This window comes from Bubalus kerabau, chromosome 7 (genome assembly GCF_029407905.1).
Source record: "Bubalus kerabau isolate K-KA32 ecotype Philippines breed swamp buffalo chromosome 7, PCC_UOA_SB_1v2, whole genome shotgun sequence".
Taxonomy (NCBI): domain Eukaryota; kingdom Metazoa; phylum Chordata; class Mammalia; order Artiodactyla; family Bovidae; genus Bubalus; species Bubalus kerabau.
In genome coordinates, this window is record NC_073630.1 from 31287301 (window position 1) to 31307735 (window position 20435).

The window sequence follows — 20435 nt, forward strand, 5'->3', positions numbered from 1 at the left end:
GAAGGAGAATGCCTTGTAGAGTATGAAAACATAGCAGGTCCTTCTGCTCTGGACCTTTGCACAGTCTGCCTGCTTACTTGTGGATCTGGCATGGAACACCAAAGGGAGCACACTGCGGGCTAACTCAGGAGTGGGATGAAGCTAGCAAGACACCCATTCTGAAAATATGTAGTCATGTTCGTCAGATTTATTTCATTAACCATACTTCAAGTTGATACAAAGAGGCAAGCACATGCCTACATGAAGCCTGGGTGACTCTCCAGGGCAGGGTTGCAGAGACAGTCAGAAAAGATAGAATATCCCACCTTAATGAATGAGGACACATTGATCTAGGAAACCCTTTCTCCCCACCTGAGTTCTTACAAAGGTTACTATCTAAAGCAGACAACGTTTTCAAGAACCTACACTTACCTACTTGGAAATAAACCCATCTTTTAATTTCTAATATAACTTCACAAAATGATAGTTTTATGTGCTTCAAGGAATATATATAAGTATCTGACAAGGAGTGCTTCCCAGGTGGATCAGTTGTAAAGAATCCACTTGACAAGCAGGAAACATGAGTTTGATCCCTGAGTCAGGAAGATCCCCTGGAGAAGAAAATGGCAACCCACTCCAGTATTCTTGCCAAGGAAATCCCAAGGACAGAGGAGGTTGGTGGGCTATAGTCCATGAGGTCACAAAAGAGTCAGACACAACTTAGCGACTAAACAACAACAACAATATCTAACAAGGAAGTGCCTGTGCTCTAGTAGGGAAGTAAGTCATGTATTTATTAAAGAGTAGCACAAAGGAAGACAGAACCCAAGTAAGATGGTAGGTGCTGCGAGAGGGCATCAGATGGCAGACACACTGAAACCACAAACACAGAAAACTAGTCACTCTAATCACACAGACCACAGCCTTGTCTAACTCAATGAAACTAAGCCATGCCCGTGGGGCCACCCAAGATGGGCGGGTCATGGTGGAGAGGTCTGACAGAATGTGGTCCGCTGGAGAAGGGAATGGCAAACCACTTCAGTATTCTTGCCTTGAGAACCCCATGACAGTATGAAAAGGCAAAATGATAGGACACTGAAAGAGGAACTCCCCAGGTCAGTAGGTGCCCAATATGCTACTGGAGATCAGTGGAGAAATAACTCCAGAAAGAATGAAGGGATGGAGCCAAAGCAAAAACAATACCCAGTTGTGGACGTGACTGGTGATAGAAGCAAGGTCTGATGCTGTCAAGAGCAATATTGCATAGGAACCTGGAATGTTAGGTCCATGAATCAAGGCAAATTGGAAGTGGTCAAACAGGAGATGGCAAGAGTGAACGTTGACATTCTAGGAATCAGCAAACTAAAATGGACTGGAATGGGTGAATTTAACTCAGATGACCATTATATCTACTACTGTGGGCAGGAATCCCTTAGGAGAAACAGAGTAGCCATCATGGTCAACAAAAGAGTCCAAAAGGCAGTACTTGGATGCAATCTCAAAAATGACAGAATGATCTCTGTTCCTTTCCAAGGCAAACCATTCAATATCACAGTAATCCAAGTCTATACCCCAACCAGTAACACTGAAGAAGCTGAAGTTGAAAGGTTCTATGAAGACCGACAAGACCTTTTAGAACTGACACCCAAAAAAGATGTCCTTTTCATTATAGGGGACTGGAATGCAAAAGTAGGAAGTCAAGAAACACCTGGGGTTACAGGAAAATTTGGCCTTGGAGTACGGAATGAAGCAGGGCAAAGGCTAATAGAGTTTTGCCCAGAGAACGCACTGGTCATAGCAAACACCCTCTTCCAACAACACAAGAGAAGACTCTACACATGGACATCACCAGATGGTCAACACTGAAATCAGATTGATTATATTCTTTGCAGCCAAAGATGGAGAAGCTCTATATAGTCAGCAAAAAGAAGACTGGGAGCTGACTGTGGCTCAGATCATGAACTCCTTATTGCCAAATTCAGACTTAAATTGAAGAAAGTAGGGAAAACCACTAGACCATTCAGGTATGACCTAAATCAAATCCCTTATGATTATACAGTGGAAGTGAGAAATAGATTTAAGGGACTAGATCTGATAGACAGAGTGCCTGATGAACTATGGACGGAGGTTCATGACATTGTACAGGAGACAGGGATCAAGACCATCCCCATGGAAAAGAAATGCAAAAAAGCAAAATGGCTGTGTGGGGAGGCCTTACAAATAGCTGTGAAAAGAAGAGAAGTGAAAAGCAAAGGAGAAAAGGAACGATATAAGCATCTGAATGCAGAGTTCCAAAGAATAGCAAGAAGAGATAAGAAAGCCTTCCTCAGCCATCAACGCAAAGAAATACAGGAAGACAACAGAATGGGAAAGACTAGAGATTTCTTCAAGAAAATTAGAGATACCAAGGGAACATTTCATGCAAAGATGGGCTCGATAAAGGATAGAAATGGTATGGATCTAACAGAAGCAGAAGATATTAAGAAGAGATGGCAAGAATATACAGAAGAACTGTACAAAAAAGATCTTCATGACCCAGATAATCATGATGGTGTGATTACTCACCTAGATCCAGACATCCTGGAATGTGAAGTCAAGTGGGCCCTAGAAAGCATCACTACAAACAAAGCTAGTGGAGGTGATGGAATTTCAGTTGAGCTATTTCAAATCCTGAAAGATGATGCTGTGAAAGTGTTGCACTCAATATGCCAGCAAATTTGGAAAACTCAGCAGTGGCCACAGGACTGAAAAAGGTCAGTTTTCATTCCAATCCCAAAGAAAGGCAATGCCAAAGAATGCTCAAACTACCGCACAATTGCACTCATCTCACACGCTAGTAAAGTAATGCTCAAAATTCTCCAAGCCAGGCTTCAGCAATATGTGAACCGTGAACTTCCAGATGTTCAAGCTGGTTTTAGAAAAGGCAGAGGAACCAGAGACCAAATTGCCAACATCCGCTGGATCATGGAAAAAGCAAGAGAGTTCCAGAAAAACATCTATTTCTGCTTTCTTGACTATGCCAAAGCCTTTGACTGTGTGAATCACAATAAACTTGGAAAATTCTGAAAGAGATGGGAATACCAGACCACCTGACCTGCCTCTTGAGAAATCTGTATGCAGGTCAAGAAGCAACAGTTAGAACTGGACATGGAACAACAGACTGGTTCCAAATAGGAAAAGGAGTACGTCAAGGCTGTTTATTGTCACCCTGCTTATTTAACTTATATGCAGAGTACATCATGAGAAACACTGGGCTGGAGGAAGCACAAGCTGGAATCAAGATTGCTGGAAGAAATATCAATAACCTCAGATATGCAGATGACACCACCCTTATGGCAAAAAGTGAAGAGGAACTCAAAAGCCTCTTCATGAAAGTGAAAGTGGAGAGTGAAAAAGTTGGCTTAAAGCTCAACATTCAGAAAATGAAGATCATGGCATCTGGTCCCATCACTTCATGGGAAATAAATGGTGAAACAGTGGAAACATTGTCAGACTTTATTTTGGGGGGCTCCAAAATCACTGCAGATGGTGATTGCAGCCATGAAATTAAAAGATGCTTACTCCTTGGAAGGAAAGTTATGACCAACCTGGATAACATATTCAAAAGCAGAGATGTTACTTTGCCAACAAAGGTCCATCTAGTCAAGGCTATGGTTTTTCCTGTGGTCATGTATGGATGTGAGAGTTGGACTGTGAAGAAGGCTGAGTGACGAAGAATTGATGCTTTTGAACTGTGGTGTTGGAGAAGGCTCTTGAGAGTCCCTTGGACTGCAAGGAGATCCAACCAGTCCATTCTAATGGAGATCAGTCCTGGGTGGTCTTCGGAAGGAATGATGCTAAAGCTGAAACTCCAATACTTTGGCCACCTCATGCGAAAAGTTGACTCATTGGAAGAGACTCTGATGCTGGGAGGGATTGGGGGCAGGAGGAAAATGGGATGACAGAGGATGAGATGGCTGGATGGCATCATCGACTCAATGGACATGGGTTTGAGTGAATTCCAGGAATTGTTGATGGACAGGGAGGCCTGGCGTGCTGCAATTCATGGGGTCACAGAAAGTCGAACACTACTGAGCAACTGAACTGAACTGAGCACAAAGGAAAGAAAGGCAAATAACAATATAAAGTGCCAACAGAATAAATTTCATGGGCATAAAACACATGGTAGAGAAAACAATCATATTTACAAGTTCAAAGGGTTGTGTAACCACTAATGGGTTGGTTTAAAAAGGTGTCATGGAAGAAGTGGGACTTGTGTTGTGCTTGACAGGATTTCAGTGAACAGATTATGAATTCTTTCTTCTACAAGATTCATTATGACTCATTTTATTATAACTTTCATTTCACAGACTCACCTTCAAAGATAGAGGGAAGTTTCAAGAAAGGGAAGTGAAGTGAAGTTGCTCAGTCGTGTCTGACTCTTTGTGACCCCATGGACTGTAGCCTACCAGGCTCCTCGGTCCACGGGATTTTCCAGGCAAGAGTACTGGAGTGGGTTGCCATTTCCTTCTCCAGGGTATCTTCCTGATCCAGGGATTGAACCTGGGTCTCCTGCATTGTAGGCAGATGCTTTACCATCTGAGCTACCATGCACCATCCACACATGCCTCAAGAAAGGGAAATAATTGCAAATAATTATAAAATTCAGCATTCCCCACAGTAGAAACTCTGAAACATTATATCCTAGAGAGAACCACATCCCTGCTTCTCCTGGGCTCTCCAGCAGTAGTGCTCCCACAAAAATAGCTTCTAAACTCTTACTTTACCAAGGTGGGGAGGGAAAGACATTGTTCATAAGGCAGGTACTCTGTCACTGAGTATCACATAATAGTGCGAAGAATTACCCATTATTTTGATCATTATCTGACTCCGTGAACTAATGAGACAGTTGTTTTCAGTACTGCTTTGTATCTTCATGCAAGAATGGTAGCATCATGTTTCTGCTGTCTGTGGAAGCATCTTCCAGACTGGATGCTAGAAAACTGCTGAATGTAGAACTGCTTGTCAGTGAAGCAGAGGAGTATGCTATTTATTCTTCCCTCCTGTCAGGTCACAGAAAAGTAATAATGTTCTACATCTATCAGCAGAAGTGATAAACAGAGCTGGTCAAAGTTGAGACTCATAGGAGACAAATGAAGACAATTAAACCCATGAAGAAGGAAAATATAGTGCTGTGTACTCTTGTACAGCACACAGGTAAATTGGGGCAAGTTAGAGGCACATGCAAACAGGGAGGTGAAGTAGTGAAAGTGCTCATTACATTTAGAGCATTAACAGATGAGCCCTCCAGTTCACGGCCTATAAGTGAAAGCAAAACACTCTCTTGGATCATGGGACTGTTTCCAGACTTGGCTCAATTTCTATTCAAAATATAAAGTGTAATTTCAAAATATCTTACATGATGTTCAGCATTTTATTTCATAAAATTGTAGACACCATTATAATTACTCTTCAGATTGAAATTTCAGGAAATGCTCCTTATTTCATTTTCCATTTTCTACTTCTCACTTTTAATGTCAAATAGAATTTTTTTTCTCAACTTGCTATGACTTTATGAAATAAATTTTCAAATAGTATGAGCTCATAAAGAGAGGATTCAGACATTTTCAATTATAATGCCAAATCTTTGTGATTATTTCAATGCCAAATAGTCTAAAGTCATTTCCATATGAATAAGTACTGATAATTAAATCCAAGAATTCCACCTTAATTTATTTTCCATTTATAAATAATTACCAGTAAATAAGTAACATTTCTATACTAGTCACATCAGAAATGGAATTATATACATGCATTATAAATACATACACAATACACAGGGTGTATTTATCAGGTAGAAATGTGTGAAATGCATGCAAGAGTCAGTTAACTATGTAAATTAATACTGCTTAACTCTGTGTATAACAGTCATGACTGTTGTAAAACACAATCTCAAAAGACAGATAAATGAAAAGCAACAAGGCATTATAATTGCTATTCCAAATTGAAGTAAAATCCTTCATAATTATTGATTGCCTTCTATGTTCCAGGCACTGTAACAGAGAAAAAGATTATTCAGTTCAGTTCAGTTGCTCAGTCATGTCCGACTCTTTGCGACCCCATGAATCACAGCACGCCAGGCCTCCCTGTTCATCACCAACTCCCGGAGTTCACTCAAACTCATAAAAGATTATTAAATATTTAAAAGATTATTAAATATTCCAAAATAGTTAATCCTACAACTAATAAACTTTGAACTTCATTATATGTAGGAGAAAGAGTGTTGGACTGGGTGTCTAAATGTGGATCTGCCTTCGCTTGGCTCAGTGACCTTTGAAAAGTTACTTAGCCTCACCCTGGGTTTTAATATTCTTAAATATTTTAAAAATATCTATATTTAAATATTTTAAACTATAAACTAGATCATATCTAGTTTGATAAACTAGGTCACACCTAGTTTGATAAACTAGATCATAAAAACCATGATCACATCTAACTAGATATGATCTAAACTAGATTGTATCTAAATTGCATTACAGCTCTAAATTCCCATGATTTTATAAAAGATAAATTTGTCTTTATTTTTCAATAAGTTATGGTTGAATAACATTTTAAGATGAATTAGAAAAATTGGTTAGGCTATGATGCTAATGAAACCATGCTTGTGATTACCATAATTCCTGTTTTGACCTAAGTTCTAAAGACAGATCATTCCAAGTCCTACTGACCAGCCTTGCAGAAAAATGCTCTGATTCAGGGGTAAGGCGTGGGTGTGACAGGTAAGTGACAATCCAACTAAAAGCACGCACTGTGCTGAGGATAGCACCATGGTTTTATTTTCATAGACCAAAGAACAACAGTGAGACTCTCTGATTTAGGTTGATTTTCCATTACAGAAACTCACAGGAGTTTTCAGGAATTTGGTGAAAGCGAGAAGGTGAAAGCAGAATCAAGAAAATTGTCCTTCTAGTGGTGGCCTGAAAAGGCTCTGATGGTTCACGAATGGAGATAAAAAGAGACTGGAGGACGAATGGAGATAAAGAGACTGGAGGACCTGGGAGAAAGGACATTCTGTGCTCAAAGATGAAAGGTGTGTTCTTTACATCCTGAGCCACAGATCCTATAGCCGTTTTTAGGAGCAAAGAAGACACAGTACTGTGCATTCTGCTGCTGCTGCTGCTAAGTCGCTTCAGTCGTGTCCGACTCTGTGCGACCCCATAGACGGCAGCCCACCAGGCTCCTCTGTCCCTGGGATTCTCCAGGCAAGAACACTGGAGTAGGTTGCCATTTGCTTCTCCAATGCATGAAAGTGAAAAGTGAAAGTGAAGTCGCTCAGTCATGTCCAACTCTTCGTGACCCCATGGACTGGAGCCTTCCAGGCTCTTCCGTCAGTGGATTTTCCAGGCAAGATTACTGGAGTGGGGTGCCATTGCCTTCTCTGGTATTGTGCATTATTCAAAGCCAATTTTTGTTTAAACAAGAGATATTTATTTTGTGCCTACTATGTGCCCGGCATAATTCTAGCAATGGGGATACAAGAAAAAGTTCCTGCTCTGTGGAACTTACATTCTAGTTGGCAAGACAGATAATACTCATTAAAGAAAAACTACGTAAAATAACTTCAGGGGGAGAGAAGGCTATAAGAACTCTGATGTAGCGTATTGGGATAGACAGTGTCACAGGAGAGGGGGAAGGGCAGTAATAATGAAGTAAGGCAGTCGGTGAGGCCCCCTCAGAGGAGGAGGCATTTGAGATGAGACATGAATGGCAAGAAGAAGGCAGTCTTGCAAAGGTGTTTGGGAGACCTATTTTAAGTGAGAAAAAAAGCCCAAAATGGGACTCTTGAGTGTTTAAGGAACAGAAAGAAAGTTCTTGTTTTTTCAGAGCCTATGGGATAAAATGAAAAGATATCTTGGAGGACTTGAAGGCCATAAAAAAAATCTCAATGTTGTTTCAATTGCACTGAGAAGACATTAAAAGTTATAAGCAGAGAAGTAACATGATTTATGTTTTTAAAAGGTTACTATGGCTGTGGTGTAAACCATATTGTTTGGGAATAAGAAAGGAAAAAGTAAAATTTATATAAACATTTATAAAGCTTTCCTTTAAGAGAAAAATAAAATCCAGTTTTAAAACATGCAATATTTGTTTCCTCTATGTGTGTCTGAATGTCAGTTGTCCTAATCAAGACTTAATAAGGCTTATTTGTTATTTGTCTGACCTGTAATCCATGCTGTAAAACACAACCTCCAAGGGAAAGAATGATGTTTAATAATGTCTGAACGAGGGCTCCCAGATGGGCAGGATGGGTGAGATGTGGGAAAGAAGATTGGAAGGAAGTGGATGATCCATGGACTGGAGATCTCACCAATCAAAATTATGATTTATGGAAAAGTGCAAAAAGGGGACCCCACATAATAATTTAACTTATCCTAATGAACTGGAAATATGAAATGATGAGAAAAAATGGAGTTGTATTTTCTAGAGACAGTATAAACATCTTTTCTCAGTTTATTTAATTTAATGGATCAAGATTTCAAGGGATAGTTAGTACAGGGAAATAACAGATACAAATAAACATCTAGATTTTTCCATGAAAGACTTGACCTAGTACAACACTCTGTATATGTGTGTTTTTTCCCTAAATACTAAATAACATATCTTCAGGAAAATACTCTACACAAAACAAGAACGAGAACACAAAACTGCAAAAGAAATTTCCCATAATTTTATATATCACCAAAGAAAATCACTGTTTTTAACACTTTGATTTATGCTTTCCAATCTTTTTCTGTGTATATATATTTTACAACAGGAATTTCACATTGTATATATCATTTGTTATCTTGCTTTTATCATTTCATGTAAGGACACATATATTACATTTTGTGCATTTTCTTTTTTTTCTGTCACAAACCTATGTTAGATTCTGACTAAAACAGTTATATGTTGTATTCCAGCAAAATTGGTTAATGTTTTAGAGAGAAAATCTGGGAAAATGCTGTTTTATAAACAGCTTAATTTTAAATTTATGATTAAAAGAGGAAATTAGTTTCTCTTTCAACTTAAATTTTATGTAATTATCACTTAGCCACTCATTCTACCTGTGCAATATCTTATATGAATTTGGCACTGTGTAATGCCATGTGCATGGTGGGAAGGGGACTCTCCCAGTGTCCTGACAGGCCTGAGGACCAGATAAGCAAGCAGGTCTCATGTGTTGGTTCCTGTGGTACATTTGCACCTAAAAACAATATTATAAATAAGATTTGTCACTTAGGCTAGCTGCAAAGATAGTCCACGATGTACCTAAAATACAAAATTATTCATGGAGAAGTCTGGACTAGCCCATAAATAGTACTAAATTCCTTTGACTAGATTTGGAGACAGCATGGGTTGTTAGTAGCAGCTGGGACCCATAATAACTAATTCATAGCATTTCTGGATGCATTAAAAAGACAGCAAATAAAAGACATATGGCACTAAGTATGTACCATGAATGCTAGTTCCTTTTCGTTCCATTTCCTTCTTCTTTCCTTCCACCTGAATGCAATTACCTTTACTTACACTTGTTTCTATGGTATTCTGAAGTGCCAATAAAATGACCTTTGGAAAATAGGAGCTGTTGTACCTCAGCCATCCCTAGAAGCAGAGCAGGATCCAGAGTAAATCACTCAAGTGTGCGTCCCGTTCATAGTATGCGTCTGTTCAGGAGAAATCAAGTTAAAGTAAATATTTAGAGCAGCAGTGATGGAAATAAGCATAAACTATGAGCATGTAGGTGAATAATTTTTATACATGCATGAAGAAAGAAGGCACTTTGCCTTGGATATATCCTGAGGACTTAATAAAAATAATAGCAACTGTGTTGTTGTTTTTTTTTTTTTTCTACATATGACCTTCTTCTCCTTCTGAGTCACTGTGCCATACTAGCAACATTCAACCTAGGATGAGGGGAGGCCAGCAGAAGGCAGTCATGGCTAGCTGACCACCAAAGCTCCTCTCCTGAAGGCTTGAGTTGTTTCTGCCTGTCCCAGCCCCTTTAGCTTTTCACGGAGTTATGTGACTACTGCTAAGTTGCTTCAGTCGTGATCGACTCTGTGCGACCCCACAGATGGCAGCCCACCAGGCTCCCCCATCCCTGGGATTCTCCAGGCAAGAACACTGGAGTGGGTTGTCATTTCCTTTTCCAATGCATGAAAGTGAAAAGTGAAAGTGAAGTTGCTCAGTCGTGTCCGACCCTTAGCAACCCCATGGACTGCAGCCCACCAGGCTCCTCTGTCCGTGGGATTTTCCAGGCAAGAGTACTGGAGTGGGGTGCCATTGCCTTCTCTGGTTATGTGACTAATTCTGGCCAATGGTTGTGAATGAGGGCAGTAGGTTAAGATAACTAAAAGTCCAGTAGGAGTTTCTCATGTTTTCTTTTCTTCCAACAGCCACCTTGGAGTCACATATTGAAGAGAGAAACAAAACAAGATGGAAGGAACCTAAATTCCTGACTTACTGCTTAATGGAGTGCCATCCAGGGGAGTCACGAACAAAAACATCCACCTTGGATATAGCCTACTTTGCTAAGTCGCTTCAGTTGTGTCCGACTCTGTGCAACCCCATAGATGGCAGCCTACCAGGCTCCCCATCCCTGGGATTCTCCAGGCAAGAACACTGGAGTGGGTTACCATTTCCTTCTCCAATGCATGAAAGTGAAAAGTGAAAGTGAAGTCGCTCAGTCGTATCCGACTCTTCGTGATCCCATGGACTGCAGCCTACCAGGCTCCTCCATCCATGGGACTTTCCAGGCAAGAGTACTGGAGTGGGGTGCCATTGCCTTCTCCTTGGATATAGCCTAAGTGAGAAATAAACAACACAGCAGATAGATGGGTACTGCTTGTTTGGGCAGTTGGACTGTGTTTACTAATACACAGAGTAAGTGGCCATTTGGGGATTGGACTAAAAATAAATGACAAATGAATGACATCAAATGCGTTTACAGGAGGTAAAGAAGGATTGACCAATTTGGTCCATTTGGATCAGGGAATGTTTGTTTACTTGAGAAGAGAGGTAAGCTGGGTCCCAAGAAAGACTCAAAGGAGAAGAGGCAGGAGCATGAGCACCAGCAAATGCATCATGACAGCAATGGGTACTGTGTTCGCAAAACAATCAATTGGCCGGTGTGGCTTGGGGGTAAATTTGAAAAAGGATTTTAGGAGTCAGGAACCTTCTGGAGTTAAGGGCACTGGGGCTTGGAATACCATGCCATGAACGTGATCCTGCCAGTGAATGAGACACACTGAAGATTTCTGCATAGTGCGATGGCAACATGAGACGACTTTAGAAAGTTGTGAGGAGATAGGAAATAGGAGAGTCCGCTCCACCTTGGTCTACCCACCCCCCACCTCGCCCTGCACTCCCCCCAGAAAAAACACCCCAACAAAAACAAACCAGTAAAGATGTTGGGAGGATAGAGGCAGCAGATAGAACATAGTAAGAAGTACAAACTCTCTGTCCTTCTCAGATTTGTCCTGATCCTCTCCAGAGGACTTCCCTGGTGGTTCAGATGGTAAAGCGTCTGCTTACAATGAGGGAGACCCGGGTTTAATCCTTGGGTCGGGAAGATCCCCTGGAGAAGGAAATGGCAACCCACTCCAGTATTCTTGCCTGGAAAATCCCACGGATGGAAGAGCCTGGTAGGCAACAGTCCATGGGGTCGCAAAGAATCGGACACGACTGAGCGACTACACTTCTCCAGAGATAAGATCTATTGAGGCTGTGCTTGTGCCTCGCCAATGGCCGTTTCTCCTCTTATTTGCCAACAAATATAATGAGTTTGCACCAGCAATGTGTGCTGCCGTAGAGATAAGTTGGTGTTGATTCGGGTCAGTAATTTCTACCACATTCCTCTCCAGCAGGTAAAGCTACAGAAGGGCCAAGTGAATCAAGACTCCTGAATGAAATTTTAGACGCAGACTGCTGAGGACTTCTGGGAAATTACTGTCTTCACTGATAAAAGAAAAAGAACTCTTAAGGGGAAAAAAAAGTTACTCTTCCTTCCTCCCTCCACTTCTTAACCTTGAAAATGATTGTCATAGCCAGAATTGTGACAACCAGCTTGGGACCACACAATAAAAGTTATGGAATGAATAGATAGGCACATATCAGTTTCCTGAAGACATTATTGAGCTTCCAAATCATGATGCTACTCTCTAACTCCAGACTTCTTGTTACTAGAGAGCATCATGGTTCAGTCACTAAGTCGTGTCTGACTCTTTGCAACCCCTTGGACTGCAGCATGCCAGGCTTCTCTGTTCATGGGATTTTCCCAGCAAGAATACTGGAATAGTTGCCATGCCTTCCTCCAGGAGATCTTCCCAACCAGTGATTGAACCCATGTCTCCTGCACTGCAGGCAAGTTCTTTTCCGCTGATTCATGTGCAAAGTCCAACCCTTACAACATATGCATATAAATATCTTAGCCACAGATGCAAAAGATAGCAGATAAACTAAGAATAAAACTCACCAGAACCCCTTTAAAAGCTAATGAAAATCAAGATATCAAAGGAAAGTATCTAAATGCAGAAGCTAAACAATTCACCAGATTACTATCAATGACAAGAGGAGAAATAAACGAGGCAAAGCATTCAGAAGATAGAAGGGAATCACTCCATCCACAAGAAATAGTATTATTTTGTCTCGGATTTGGAACATCACTGACCAAAAAATGGATTTAGAATTAAAGCTTCCAAATCAAAAGCAAATATAAATTTTCCCAAGATGTAATTTAATAAATGATTCAGATAAATTCAGTGGGAGTTATAATGTTTATACAGAAACACATATATTCTATTCACTGAAGAAACGATTTATCAATCCTCTTAACAAATGTTCCATGGTGAAGGCAATGGGAAAATAAATGCATAAAAATCCTTTAAAGGGGGACTTCCCTGGTGGTCCAGTGGGTAAGAATCCACCTTGGAATGCGGGGGATGTGGGTTTCATCCCTGGTCAGGAAACTAGCATCCCACATGTCATGGAGCCACAGCTAGAGAGTCTACCAAGAAAGATCCTGCGTGCTGCAACAAAGACCCGAAGCAGTCAAGTAAATATTTTAAAAATCCTTTAAAACCTTGAGTAAAATCTACATATGTCTTGAAGAACAAAAACAGACGTCTGAAGTGTATCTCTAGAAAATCACAAGTGGATGAAAGAAGAGAGTATGTCACTGTCCAAAAAGCCAATATTCTCTCTTATTCCAACCTTATTCCTACTTGAGAAAAACTCTTCTGCTCTGAGACTGCTTTTGTGTTCTTATTTAGTGCTTTCCGTCAGTTGAAAATATCTGGCATGTTGTGGATCTCAACATATATTTGTTGAATGAATATCTAAAGACTGTTGTATTAATTTCCTGTGGCTGCTGTAACAAATCACCACAAGCTTAGTAGCTTAAAATAACAGAAATTCATTCTCTCACATTTTTGAAAGCCGGAAGTCCAAAATCGGTATCACTGGGCCAAAATCAAGGTGTCAGCAGGCTACCCCTCCTTCAGAAGCTATAGAGGAGAATCTGGTCCTTGCCTCTTACAACTTCTAGTAGCTGCCAGGATTCTGCAGTTTGTGAGTACATCATTACAGTCTTTAAGACCAGGATCTTCAAATTTTTCTCTGCTCCATCTTCACATCACCTGTATGTCCGTGGGAAAAACCTCTCTCTGCCTCCCTTTTATAAGAATATGTGAGATTGCATTTAAAACCTATCCTAATATCAATAATCCCCAAATAATGCCCTCATCTCAAGATTCTTAATTTAATCATATCTACAAAAACTTTAAAAAAAATGCAAGCTAACATTCCTAGGTTCCAGGAATTAGGAATGTGGATATCTTTTAGGGGGACAATTTTTCAGCTTAATACAAAAGCATACTAAGAAAGTAATAAATGAAAAACAGAAGATATACCAAGAAAAGGGAGTCTAACAAAGAAATAACATGTTTGTTTATCACATGGAAGACTTGTATCATCTTAGTGAAGTTAAAGGGGCTTCCCTGGTGGCTCAGTGGAAAAGAATCCACCTGCAATGCAGAGATGCAGAAAACACGGGTTTGATCCCTGGGTTGGGAAGATTCACTGGAGGAAGAAATGGAAACTCCTCCAGTATTCTTGCCTGGAGAATCCCATGGACAGAGGAGCCTCGTGGGGTCGCAAAGAATCAGACATAAGCACTCCTAATGCAGTTAAAATCTTTACTTCTGAGGAAACAAAAATTAAAGATAACTTTGTTAAAATTAATGTAGTAATGAAGAAAATTTCAAACCAAACAGCCTGTGCTAATAAATAAAAATTGGAAAGTCACATGCTCTTTCTCTGAAAGAAATGATTAATATTAAGATGAAGAATTAATTTATGAAAATTTCTGTGGGGAATGTGATCCAAAATCATCATTACTAGTATAATTCACTTGGATTCCTTATGGAATAAAAGAACATTATGTAAGATATTTTCTCTACATCAACATTATTTTTGCAGATTTCTGCAGATAGGAGAGAAGAGAGATAAGACATTGCCAAGAATTTTGATGCTACAAAAGCCTGAAAGGAAATGTTGAGTGAATTAAACATTTCAGGAAGTTTTAAAACTCAGAATATAGAGCTGTGGCCAGAATACTGGAGTGGGTCGCCTTTCCCTTCTCCAGGGGATCTTCCCAACCCAGGGACTAAACCCACATCTCCCACATTGCAGGTGGATCCTTTACCAACTGAGCTATCGGGGAAGCCCACAAAAGGCTGAAAGGAAATGTTGAGTGAATTAAACATTTCAGGAAGTTTTAAAACTCAGAATATAAAGCTGTTTTTTAGTACACTGAGAAAATAGATAAGGATAATTTTGAAGTTATCAGAACAGAAATCTAAACTATATTATCACTATTATTCTTCTCCTGCTGTTTCTATGTCTTGCCACTGTCTCCCAATGCATTACTGTACCTTAGAGAACCGAATATAAAAGCAGTTTAAAATTATAAGAATAAAAGCATTAATAGAAATACAGAAAAAATAAAACTATAATAATAAAAATCATTTCATTTTATTTTCTTTGCTTTCATGAATATTTTCAAAACTTTCACATTCTAAGAACAAAGCAGGGGTTTCAACACATGCCTTGCTGCTGCTGCTGCTGCTAAGTCACTTCAGTCGTGTCCAACTCTGTGCGACCCCATAGACAGCAGCCCACCAGGCTCCCCCGTCCCTGGGATTCTCCAGGCAAGAACACTGGAGTGGGTTGCCATTTCCTTCTCCAATGTATGAAAGTGAAAAGTGAAAAGTGAAAGTGAAGTCGCTCAGTCGTATCCGACTCTAGTGACCCCATGGACTGTGGGAGGTCATGGACTGCATGGGATTTTCCAGGCAAGAGTACTGGAATGGGTTGCCATTGCCTTCTCAAACACATGCCTTAAAGAGTATTTATTCACATTTCATGTCCACATTTTAAAGTTTAGCGTTGAATTCCTTATCCAGTAGGTATTTGCTGAAAAGTAAATATTTATGGAGTTAGTATATATTTGTTGAATGACTGAAAGAAAAAAGTGGCCCATAGACACTTTTTCAGAGGCAGGTAAAGTGCACCAATTTTCCCTAGGACAATCCAAATGAGAAACAGGAATGTGATTCTTGCTCAGAGCTTATGAAATCCTGGTGTCCATGGACTACGTGGGTGGAGAATACCATGAGAAGTCTGAGTGTCCAGAAAATCCTACAGAAGGATTCTCAAATCAGTCTGGAAACAAAAATAGAGAAGATATAAACATATTGTTTCATTGATTTTCATTTTTTATTGAATTATGTTTGAATATGTTTTGGAACTTTATTCTCCTCATCAGTTTCTCTGAAAATTTTTCTTCTTCCTACTCTTCCTCACCTCTTGACCCACTTTCTCTTCTCTCTTCCTCGTCTTCCCTACTGTGTATTTTTTCTTACTGTGCTAGTCATTGGACAAATTCACCATTACCAATCAACAAAAGTTAGATGGTCTCATGAACACTTTCTGCCTGACATATGCAGTTATTTTCAGCTCATGGAAAAAGTTAGCTGAGATCACTTAGTCTTAAAACCAGTTGAGGAGTGGAATGGGGAGAAGGGTGGGTGGAGGGATGTTCAAGTGTGAGGGATATGGGTAAGAAAAAAAAATGGAGAGAAAGGAAAAAAAAAAAAAAAACCAATTGAACCTTTTAAAGCAGTTCCTGAAGCTGAACAAAAGATGATGTTCCTGAGGAGAATAAAATATAATTGACTAGGATCACAACAAACATTACCAATATGGATTTAGAATGCATGGTTGGTGAAGTCAAATGGAATGGCACTCCCCCTTTTAAATTCCAGCTAAACCTTTAAAGTTTAGAAATACTTGGATTGACCATGAGGTTTATAGAATTGACATGGTTGATTATAGAGATGCTGTGGCAAGATGGACAAAAACTTGTTCTGATTCTCCCTGCTCCCTATATAATATAGCCCAATTCACAGATTCTGCTTCTTCCATCCAGTATGATTCTATCTTGCCATTTTTGTTTATTGTTTTCCTGAACCATTCAGCTTTCATTGACAAACAGGAGAGTCAGTCAAACAACCACACCATAGTGTAAATTGCTGACAGTATTTCTGGAGATGCTCCTAGTTCTTAGGTGAGCTGTTAGCACTCAAGATACACAGAAAACCCAGTAGCCTCTGGGGTATGTGTATTTTCTGAGATCTAACAGAAGAGCTTTAAACTCTTAGAAGCTCCAAGTGAAAAGGGGGAGTACACACTGTGTATTCACTATTATGGATTTCCCCGGTGGTGAAGATGGTAAAGAATCCGCCTGCAATGCAGGAAACCTGGGTTCGATCCCTGGGTTGGGCAGATCCCCTGGAGAAGGGAATGGCTACCCACTCCAGTATTCTTGCCTGGAGAATTCCATGGGCAGAGGAGCCTGGTGGGCTATAGACCATGGAGTCATGAAGAGTTGGACATGACTGAACAACTAAGCATGATTCAGTATTGAGTCTCTTACATCAATCTACCTGCTATGGGAAGGAATTAGCCAAGAAGTTGCTCATCTTCTCAAGATCAGGAATTTCAAGCCCTCACCTCCAATGAATTCCTTTACAGTCATTCTTGGAATTTAAACTGAGTTTATCTCAACATTTCTGCTGTGTTATACCCACTGACCCTTCCCATTCTGTATTCTTGGAATTTTTTTCCTCCTTTTTATTTATCCATTCATTTGTTTATTGAACAAGCAATCAGTGAACATTTATTGAGGTCATATTTGGAAGATTGGATTTGTACTTGGGATACAAGCTGATAACACCCATTGTCAAAAGCTGTAGGGGAGGGATAGTGTGATCTAGGGTCGACAATGAACAGCTGTGCATTCATTCACTCCACTGGCTTGAACCTAAATGGAAACTGACTAGAGGTAGCCTTTTCAAATTAATTATATGTAATGAAGACTCTCTGACACAACATTAGTCAATATAAATTGTTTAATCTAGGTGAGTGCCGATGATGGTTTGTTGATCTTATTGCAGGAGTAGATTCTCTCTGTCCTGCTAGTGGCTACCTTGACCTTCACCGTGGATTGGATCTGGAACAAGGGCTTTCAAGATCAAGAGTCTCCTGCCACAGACTCCACATCCCAGTGTCAGGGAGAGGAAGGTCAGCAGGCACTGCTGCAGCAAAGTGCAGCCTTACTAATTATGAAAGCTGGGGCTTTATATTTGGTAAACCCTAGTGTGTTGACCCTAAACGTGTTTAGTGCACTTGTTGGCTCTGCTACTTCAACTTGCCTGGCTGGACACTTTATCTCGATCACATCAGGCACATCAGGCACCCCTAATATGCTGATGTGGGTAAGATGTGGTGCCCTTCAGTGGGTGTAGGCAGCTTTTTTAGGCTGGTACTAATAAGATGTTGTGGCCAGAACTGGGCCTTAAACTAAAAATTTATGGATGTATGCAGACATACTAAGTGGATTTAAGTTATTTTATTTCTTCTAACAAAAAAAAATGCATTTAAAGAATTAATTCCTTATGGTGGAATTTCAGGCAAAGTAGGAGAGATGTTGGGTGTTTGTGTGCTGTCTTTTCCTACTCTGCGACCCCATGGACTTGTAGCCCACCAGGTTCCTCTGTCCATGGGATTTCCGAGGCAAGAATACTGGAGTGGGTTGCCATTTCCTTCTTCAGGGGATCTTCCTGATCCAGGGATCAAACCCACATCTCCTGTGGCTCCTGCACTGGCTGGCAGATTCTTTACCACTGAGCCACCAGGGAACCCCGAGATACTTGATTTCAGGCGGTCATTCTCAATTCTCCTGAAGTGTACTTTATTTCAAAAGTCTATTATCTTCTTTGTTCAGTGAGCCCAAATAAGATGGAGATAAGATTGCTATCTTTCTAGACAAGATTAAGAGTTTTAGCTGAGTTTAAGAGTTTAGCTGAGATTTTTTTTAAATGCTTCCAGTTTAATATAATTTTATGTACATCCTTCCAACTGTTTTTCCTTATTTTCAGTCATTATGCTGAGATAAATTTATTCTACATCTTCCTTTTAATTTATGGAGAACACATCAAAATGTTTCTGAAACATTTAGTGAAACATCAGATGATCTTTCTGATTAAAAAAATGGATTTTTTTTTAAGCCTAAAATTCAGGAAGTTGACTTACCAAAGCTAAACGTACTATAATTTTAAAAGTTTAGGATTGCTTCAGAATGTGAAATAAATAACAAGATGTCCCTATAATTTAGAAAAATATACCTTCTCCCCTTTATTTCTTTTACTACTATTTTTATGAAAACAATAGAAATGTACAGAGCAAAATGGACCCTTTCATTCTTAAAATCTTCTCTTTTTTTCCGTGTGTTTATAATTTGGAATCGTTTAAGGTAGCATTTCTCAGAGTGTGGAACATAAGACCCTCAGAGTGTGTTCAAGGAACACAAGACCTTCAAGACTGCCCCAAAGGTACCTCACCAAACAAAGCTTTCTCGTTAACTAAAGGAAGAAATCACTCAATAGTGTATCCTGTCTGGGAGACTCATCCTGTGATGGTAATGCAAACTGGAGGCCTTGTAAGAATGGAAGGTAATGAAAGAATGTTCTTAACTTTATCTTCCCCAGCATTGCCTGCTTTGCAAGTATATCTGCTACTATCCATGGATTGCACGTTGGGAAATACTGACCAAGTTTTTCATAGTTACTTACCACTCTTATTTCCTCTTCAGAAAAGAGAGGCAGTATAATTATTTATTTGGATTTTAGACTCAGACAGCCTGAGTTCTAACTCCAATTCTGTGACCTTAAGCAAATGACTTAACCTCTTTGAATGTCAGTCTTTCTGTCTCTAAAATGGGCGTCATAATAGTACCAATCTTATGGAGTTGTTGGTAAGACAGATCTTCTTTAAAGTACCTAGTACACTTCCCGGCATGTAGAAAGCTCTCAAAGTTTTATATTTATGATTGTACTGTTACTATTAGAGAAGGCTTGGGTGTATATACATCTTAGGTACTCACAACAATGGGAGTCGATTATTGTGATTTCCATCATCTTGACCTTTTTGTATATAAGCAATAGGTTTGGGCAGATAATAGATCTTTCTAAAAGGCCAAGTTTTGCATCCGAAATCTGCTCCAAATGTCATCTACCATAGATAGTAGATAGTGAAGTCGCTCAGTCGTGTCCGACTCTTTGCGACCCCATGGACAGTAGCCAACCAAGCTCCTCCATCCATGTGATTTTCCAGGCAAGAATACTGGAGTGGGTTGCCATTTCCTTCTCCAGGGGATCTTCCCGACCCAGGGATGGAACCCGGGTCTCCCACATTGTAGGCGGGGGCTTTACCGTCTGAGCCACTAGGAAAGTTATCTACCATACTTAAAGAATTCAATCTCACTGAGACCAGACTATCTGTTTAACATAGTTTAGTTATCTAAGCTAACAAGTTTACCTTCCTTTTCCTTCTGTCCTTTCAACCCATTCCCTTTCTCTTTTTTTCTTTTTATGCATTTCAGCTCCAGTATCGCTTTGATTAATGTCTTATGTTTCCTTCTCTCTTTTATCCAGCATCAACTGATTTATGGTGACCTGGCCATGTTTTGTTAATCCACCAATTCAACAAATATTTACTGAGTACTTACCTGGTCCCTGAATTTATGTATCATACTGAGCACCGAATTCCAGTGGCAAAAGACAGAATCTGAATGCTTACATGAGGGAAAAAAAATAAATGAAAAGAAAACATAGCTTCTTTAGCAAGTTACCTGAAAAATAGCTGAAATTCAAGAAGCCTTTTGATTAGGAGAGATTGTGCACACAATAGACTCAGTGGCAAAGGTTGAATTTTTCTATCACAAGCACACCTCTTTCCCAAATGCTCTCTCCCTGAAAGCTGCTGACAGAGCTTTGGCAAAAGATCATCCTCCCCTTGGCTGATAAGCTAAGCCCTGT

General features: G+C 39.9%; 2 long non-coding RNA genes across 17 annotated transcripts in view; one reads left to right on the forward strand and one right to left on the reverse strand.

The window, feature by feature from the left end:
* The window catches only part of LOC129657617 (uncharacterized), a 192471-nt gene that overhangs the window by 56813 nt on the left and 115223 nt on the right, over window positions 1-20435 (reverse strand). For 13 of the 16 annotated variants that reach the window (XR_008716890.1, XR_008716894.1, XR_008716899.1 and 10 more), the window contains 2 exons: window positions 9590-9662; window positions 8460-9202 (listed from right to left, as the gene is read on the reverse strand). This is a non-coding gene — a long non-coding RNA (uncharacterized LOC129657617). Of the gene's footprint in view, window positions 1-8459; window positions 9203-9589; window positions 9663-15078; window positions 15721-20435 lie in introns of those variants that run through there. The other 3 variants (XR_008716903.1, XR_008716904.1, XR_008716902.1) reach the window with 2 other exon arrangements.
* LOC129657618 (uncharacterized) lies at window positions 17367-20411 on the forward strand. The gene is made up of 3 exons (XR_008716906.1): window positions 17367-17477; window positions 18872-19070; window positions 20052-20411. It is a non-coding gene; the product is annotated as an uncharacterized LOC129657618 (long non-coding RNA).